We start from the raw sequence: 6,999 nt of genomic DNA, 5'->3' as shown, positions 1-6,999 counted from the left end.
CGAAAAGATAATTTACATACAATGTTCAATGCATAGTACAGTATATTCATACTAAACTGACAATAATGAAGAGCAAATGGTGAAATAAATGAATACCTCACTGGGAGACAATTACTTGGAAACTGCCTGCACAGCATGGTGAAAAATGTTTCAGAACAAGAGTTCAAGGAATATTCATATTAAAATTATGGGTAAGTTTGAAGGTAATTTTGAAATACATACATATTAGTAAAAACATAATTTGTGTTGCATGTCTGCTTAAATTTAGTATTCATGCATGTACATACATACGTATTAGCCACAGTGCATTCATTGATACAAAGTATTCACCTTTTATTGTCAATGTCCTTTAAAGTGAAAATGCAAAATAAAAGTGTATATTGTTGTATTTATGGGGGCTTTTTATGTAATAATGTGTAATCTATAATCAAATATATGAAGTCACAAATAATTTACCGTCACCCTGTAATAATGATAGAAAATGCAAAATATTTACTGTTCGTTACATTGCAATACTGCATGGTTATAGTGATAGCAGTAGCAATACTCAAATCATAAGTCAGAAAAGCAATTATTACGTTTCTACTGTACCTTTGTCTGTTTCCTTAATGCAAGCTAATTTAATGTAATACTTTAATTAGTTTTTAAGTCTTTTAAAATATTTTAATATATTTAATATAGTTTTTCAGCTCAGTGACTTTAGGAAAAAGCTTACAAACAAACACTGGAGCTTGAGTGAATTCTCCTTGGAAGTGGATAATGTGCGCACCTTCCTTGTGTGAAGAATCTCTCTGTTACCCCAAATAGGTTCCAAGAGATGTGGCATGAAAGAGATCTGATGAAGATTCATTTCATTGTAAGAGTATCAGTCCCCTGCCTTCTAGACTTTTTGGAATTGCAGATTCACTTTCCCCAGTGCTTCAGCCACTTTCTAAAATGGTAAGAAATGTTTTGACCAGAAATATTACCTAAAAACATCAAATATATAAAAACAACATGGAAACTGGGCTTTTTTCCCCCTTTCTGCTATTTAATCCATTATTTTATTTTGCCAGTCCCATAAAATTCTTTAAACTACTCCTAATATAATACTGTCAACTAATAATGTGAAAATTCAGTGGAATGATTCAGCACAAAGTAAATTCTTTGAGAACTCATGTATGACGTTTAATATAGATAATGGGGAAGATACATGAGGAAATGGTCTTACTGGTACCTTTTTAGGGCCACCTTTACATTTATTACATATAAGCTCTTATTTATAGTGAGCTACCCCAGAGGACCGAGACAAATATATTTTCTAGTATGGGGAAGTATGTTCGTTTCTATGGACACATAATCCACTAAAGTTTAATGCTTGGGAAAAGCATTATATCTCCATCTTCAAACCAGTTACCCTGGACCCTATCCCAAACAGCTAAGGACACTGGGCTAGGGTACATACAGTATACACAGACACACACATGCAATTACAGTATATTGGTGGGATTTAAATCCTGGAGGTATGAAACTAGGATAAAGGATGGAAAATAAATAAATAAAATATGACTATATACATTCACTGGCCACTTAATTAGGTTAAACCTTGCTAGAACTGAGTTGGACTTCCTTTTGCCATCAGAACGGCCTTAAATCTTCATGGCATAGATTCACAAGGTACTTGAAGCATTCCTCAGAGACCTTGGTTCATGCTGACATAGGCAGCCTGACATGAACAGCGTGTAGCTCAGTGAGCTAAGCCTGTGTGCCTGTAATCAAAAGGGTGCCAGTTCAAACCCACCCTCAGCATGTCTATGGGTCCTTGAGGCCTTTAACACCCAACTCCCTGGGCGTCTCTACTGGTGGCTGCCCTTCACAGGCAGCTTACTCTACACAGAGCATGTGGAGGGAGGTGTAAGAAGACTCAGGTAGGCTGTGGAACTTAAACAATGTTCAATTAAGGGTGCATTTTATACACAAAAAAGTGGAGATTTTAGGTCCAGAGAGTACAAATCCAGACCATGATTTTGTTTCAACCACCTAGTTGAGTACAAAGAGTCACAGAGTACTCAGTTGGTTGGTTGAAACAACGTTTGGTCTGGATTTGTACTCTCTCAACCTGAAATCTCCACCTCTGATAGAAAGACTTTTGAATTATTTGTGCATATAATTGCAAATTCATGTAGCTGAGTGGGAGGTGTCCCTGATTTATACCTCCATACCAGAATGTATATGAAAGAAACTGTCATCTTGACAATTACAATCCATTCTTTCAGGTGAATGTTAAAGAAAATTATCTTTGAAATAAGCTGAGTAAACACTGGCTAATCCTTGAGTCTAACATGTTAAGATCAGTTAAGCCTCATGGACAGCAATAGCCATTCAATAAAAAAAACATTTTTGAACCCCTATAACAGCAGCTGGTGGTCTTAGTAGCAGTAATTTTATGATCTTGCTTATTCTTGTCTTCAGGAATACATTCATGAAGCTCATAGCACAACCTTGTATGGAGAGGACTATGCAACTGCACTGCATTGTACCTATACCAGTGTTTCCCAACCTGGTCCTCTGGAACGCTCAAACAGTCCAATTTTTGATGGATTCCAGCAAAAATGTGCACTGTCTGTCAGGGAGCTGGCAGGGAGCAAAAATGTGCACTATCTGGGACTCCCTGAGGACCAGGTTGGGAAGCACTGACTTATACCAGAATTTGAGACAAAAAACAGAAAGTCTCTCGTGTACAACATTTACATCAGAGGCCTGAAATAAAGGAGATGTACAGTTGCAGTAATCCACAAGACAAAGGGAAATAAGAATGCTATGCTCCAACAAGACTGGATCTGCATATTCAATTCAATTTATTTTTATATAGCGCCTTTCACAACAGAGTCATCCCAAAGCGCTTTACATGGATGTGTTGTGATACATAAAACATCATTAAAGAGAGATACAGAACGGGAAAAAGGAAGGGAAGAAATTAAATAAAGAAATGCAGAAGCCAACGGAGGAGAGGAACCAAAAACTCCCAAGTAATGAGAAAAAAAACTTCTGGGGGTCCAATGTCACCTGGCTGCCCCCCCCCCCACCCACCTCCCCAGCGCCCTAACATTACTGAAAATGAAAACAGAAAAGAGTGGACATGCTTGCTAAAAGGGTGGTATAAGCTGTGATTAAGAATGAAGACTAAGTCCATCAATGAGTCCGTTGTCCATGTTGGCCTTTGAAGGGTGGCCAAAGTCCATCAATAAGTCTTTTCTCCACGCTGGGTTGTGTCGGGTGGCCATGAAAGCTGTATATATAATTCCACTTGTAAAAGTAATAGCAAATGATATGGAGCAGATGTCAAAATGAAGGAAGATGCTGAAAAACTGTCTGAATACCCACGGAGACGCAATAAGTAAGTCACTCCCTGGCTTCTACTTGGACTCCTGCTGTCCATTATAGGGCATCACTAGCACAAGGTCCTTGTGCTCTTCCACACCCTGCACAGATATCCAAACAACGGGCGCAGTCTCTTAGTATGTGGCCTGGTGAGGTGTGGCTGCCTGAATCTAATCCCATGTTGCCTCTGACACTCACAGCTTAGAAGCACCAGGCAGATTCACATGGGATGTTGATCACCGAATGCAGTACAGACAGAAGGCTAAGACTCTGATTGTTTCTTTGCATTGGTTGTCTAATATTAGGAATCTAAGTCATTGCATTACCTGCCCACTGTTAAGGCCAAACAATCATAATTTATATAATAATTATATTGTACATTCACATTTGCCTTTCTAAGGTGCATGGCCTCAAAAAGCAGATGCAAGCAATGAAAACACCGAAGTATGTCAAAGTACATTACACAGGACATGAAATGATATTTTGAAGCCCAATATATTACTAGTTGTGGATATCAACATAATTACAAAATATGCACTGTTTGGTAGAATAGGATTTTATTGCTAAAATATTCCTTGAATTTCTCTCTGTGGAAGTACAATTGTTAGACATGGTGAAAAAGTATCTATGAAAATCTTGACAGAATTATGTAAAGCACTGAATATCCATTTTCCTTAATTGCCTTCCAAATGCAAATCAACTGCAAGTGTTGTTTTTTTTTTTTAAAGCCAGTAATTCTGGGACAAGCATCAGCTTTATCAAAATTGTGATTTTTTTTTCCATATTCTTCTGTGGTTTTATTTGTGGTTTCCTTTAACAAATTAATAAAAAATATCTCTGGCTTTGGGCATGGAAGTCATTTTTCTTGCTCACAAGGATGAGATGTCCCTCCACCAACCTAGAGAAACACCCAGTTTTCAATATGGCCATCAGTTTTTTGTTCCAAGAGGGCTAGCAGCATGCTTTTAGGGGCAATCATATGACAACACTGACAAACGCTGGGGTGTTACTGATACCTTTCAGGACTAAATATACCAAAGAGTGACAGTACCAGCTGCGAATGGCCTTGCCAGACACTTGTGCTGCTAGATCAGAAATATCAGTGGGCAGAAGGGGGGGCGGGGGGGTCACAGTGTTCAGTGTAGAGAAGGAACGGGGCAAAACACAACCCAAATCGGGTTTTCTACTCAAAGCCAGCTGGTCTGGCTTTATTTATGCTGGACATTTTTTTTTACTTAATTTTATTTTTTTCCCCTGTGAATGTTTGATTAACCTGGCCCACAGCAGGTGCTGGAGGGTGTAGCTTCCTGGGGAAGCAAGTAACGGCACTGGTAAGTGTTTTGGGTATATTCTCTTCCTCTTCTTCTTGAAAGCATACTTGTGTGAATCTGGACTGGGTTAGCCGTTTGCAGCATGCTCTCTGCGTCCCTTTCACTGGAGTTGACAAACCCATATGTGTCTTATGTTTCTCATCATCAGTTTAGGGTATTTTCCTGCTGAGATTTATTATCCCTGACAACTCTGGGTGTTTTGTGGCTGTCTGAAACAATCTTAAAGCAAATGTGGCATGATGTTAAAAAATATAAACAACACAGAAATAGTTTTCATTGGGAACTTTCTTATAAGTCTTCAATAAAATCATGACATCCACATAATATACTATAAAGACAGGACAGTTCTATGTCAGCTAAGAGGAAAGGAAACTGATGTCAAATGAATAGCTCCTGAAAACACCTTCATGAGAAATGTCATAAAAATTTTGTTTAATTTTAGGTTCTATTTGAAATAATTTCATGTGACTTTCAAAAAAATAATTTTTCAAATTGCACGCAGAGTCTTAAAGGTCATGACAAATAAACATGGAATAGCATTAAAACCTTCTGTACAAAAAGTGTTTTTTTTTTCTTTTTAATTTCATGCTTTATAGTTTCAGTATGTTTTTCAGATCTTTTTTAATTCTCCTTAGATCAAACTACTAACCATTCTTTTTTCTCATATTAGGACTAAGTTCTTGATAAAAATAATTGTATCTTTTTAAAAGTATTACTGATACTGGTAATAAAGACACAGAAAAAATGATGAAGCTACTGATTGATTACTTTCCATTTATTTACATAATAAATTTTGCGAAATTTCTATGAATTTGTAATGTATACATATACATATCCTTACTGTCCACACACACACATACATATATACACACCATGCTATATATAATGTAAATGCATACATGCACACTATATATACTATATGTATGCACTATATATACCATATGAACCATATGTATGCACTCTCTCTAACTATATATATATATGTATATATATATGTGTTTGTGTATGTGTGTAAATATATATATATGTATATATATATATACACAGATATATACACACACATATATATATTTGTATATATATATATATATATATATATATAGATACATATGGTGCGCATAGTGTGTGTGTATATATATATATCTTTATATATATATATATATATACAAATATATATATGTGTGTGTATATATCTGTGTATATATCACTTTACTTTAATGTGCTTTTCATTCTAATGGGACATTTAATAACTAAAATCTAGAGGACTATTCCTATCATGTACAAACATTTTGCATGCAATAAATTTTTTGAATTTTAGCATTTTATTTATATATACACTTTTATAGCGAGAGGTAAAAAGAACATTTTGTTTTATGAATATTCCTTGTTCAGTTCAAAACTATATCTGTTGTGCGCCAGCTCTACAGTTGGTTTAGCCATTAGTATCAAGGTTTCGAGTTTATTTATCACCAATCCGTTCCGGGAATCATGCCATCCTGCACAACTGATGTCGCCTTTTAAAGCAAAGGGGTTGCTTAATTGGGTGGCATGAAGCTCGGTGGGAAGCAGTGTTGCCTCTTCCATGCCCATGCCCAAAGCCCGCCCCTGTTGTTTTACAGTGCTGCACGACTTTCCTCTGCATTCTCTTGTATCCTCCAACAGTCCAAAGATATTGATTTAGCCTTAACTCAAAATTACCCATAATGATACTATGTAATTGTGTTTGTCCTGCATCTCCTCCCACCCAGTCTTATGCCCTGTACTCTTTGGGTTTGGTTCCCAAACTGTTTAATGGAGTCTATAGTTCGCAGTATGTTTATTTATTGTTTGTAAATAATGGTCAAGTTTTGATAATGGCTGACCAATTTTAGCATGCGTCTCACAATTACAATAAAATCCTTTTCAGTTTTATTAAGTTTTTGCATGTTTGCAATACACTAAAATATATTGCTTGCATTAACATATAAATGCCATCGAAAGCTGTGTTATTATTCCTGTTTTATGTTTACAATATTATACTTTTTTGCTTTTTGAGATTTTTTTTCTTTGTTATGTGACCCTCATTGAGTAGTCTAAACTGAACTGATATTTAAAAAGTATACTTTTATTATTTTATATGAGGATACAGGGGATATGCAACTACAAGCGATTTATAGTATTTAAGATGCTTTATGAAATCACTGGAGAAACTAGCATGTTGTTTGATATCTGTCTGTCATGTTTCCATGACAACACTTCCTAGCAGCTTCTCTGTAACAATTTCTGGCCCAAACCTCCAGGTTAGCAAGGTCTTAAGGTTAAGTGTAGT

At 36.1% G+C, this 6,999-nt stretch overlaps 1 protein-coding gene across 12 annotated transcripts in view; it reads left to right on the top strand.

The window, feature by feature from the left end:
- The first annotated feature begins 4,484 nt into the window (after positions 1-4,484).
- mef2cb (myocyte enhancer factor 2cb) overlaps positions 4,485-6,999 on the top strand; it is a 57,825-nt gene continuing 55,310 nt past the window's right edge. For all 12 annotated transcript variants that reach the window (XM_023834784.2, XM_023834782.2, XM_072708882.1 and 9 more), the window contains exon 1: positions 4,485-4,691. The gene's annotated coding sequence lies outside the window, so the exon portion shown is untranslated. The remainder of the gene's footprint in view (positions 4,692-6,999) is intronic.

This window comes from Paramormyrops kingsleyae, chromosome 2 (assembly GCF_048594095.1).
Source record: "Paramormyrops kingsleyae isolate MSU_618 chromosome 2, PKINGS_0.4, whole genome shotgun sequence".
NCBI classification, from domain to species: Eukaryota; Metazoa; Chordata; class Actinopteri; order Osteoglossiformes; family Mormyridae; genus Paramormyrops; species Paramormyrops kingsleyae.
Note: the sequence above shows the minus strand (reverse complement) of the source record. Positions and strands in the feature narration are given on the sequence as shown.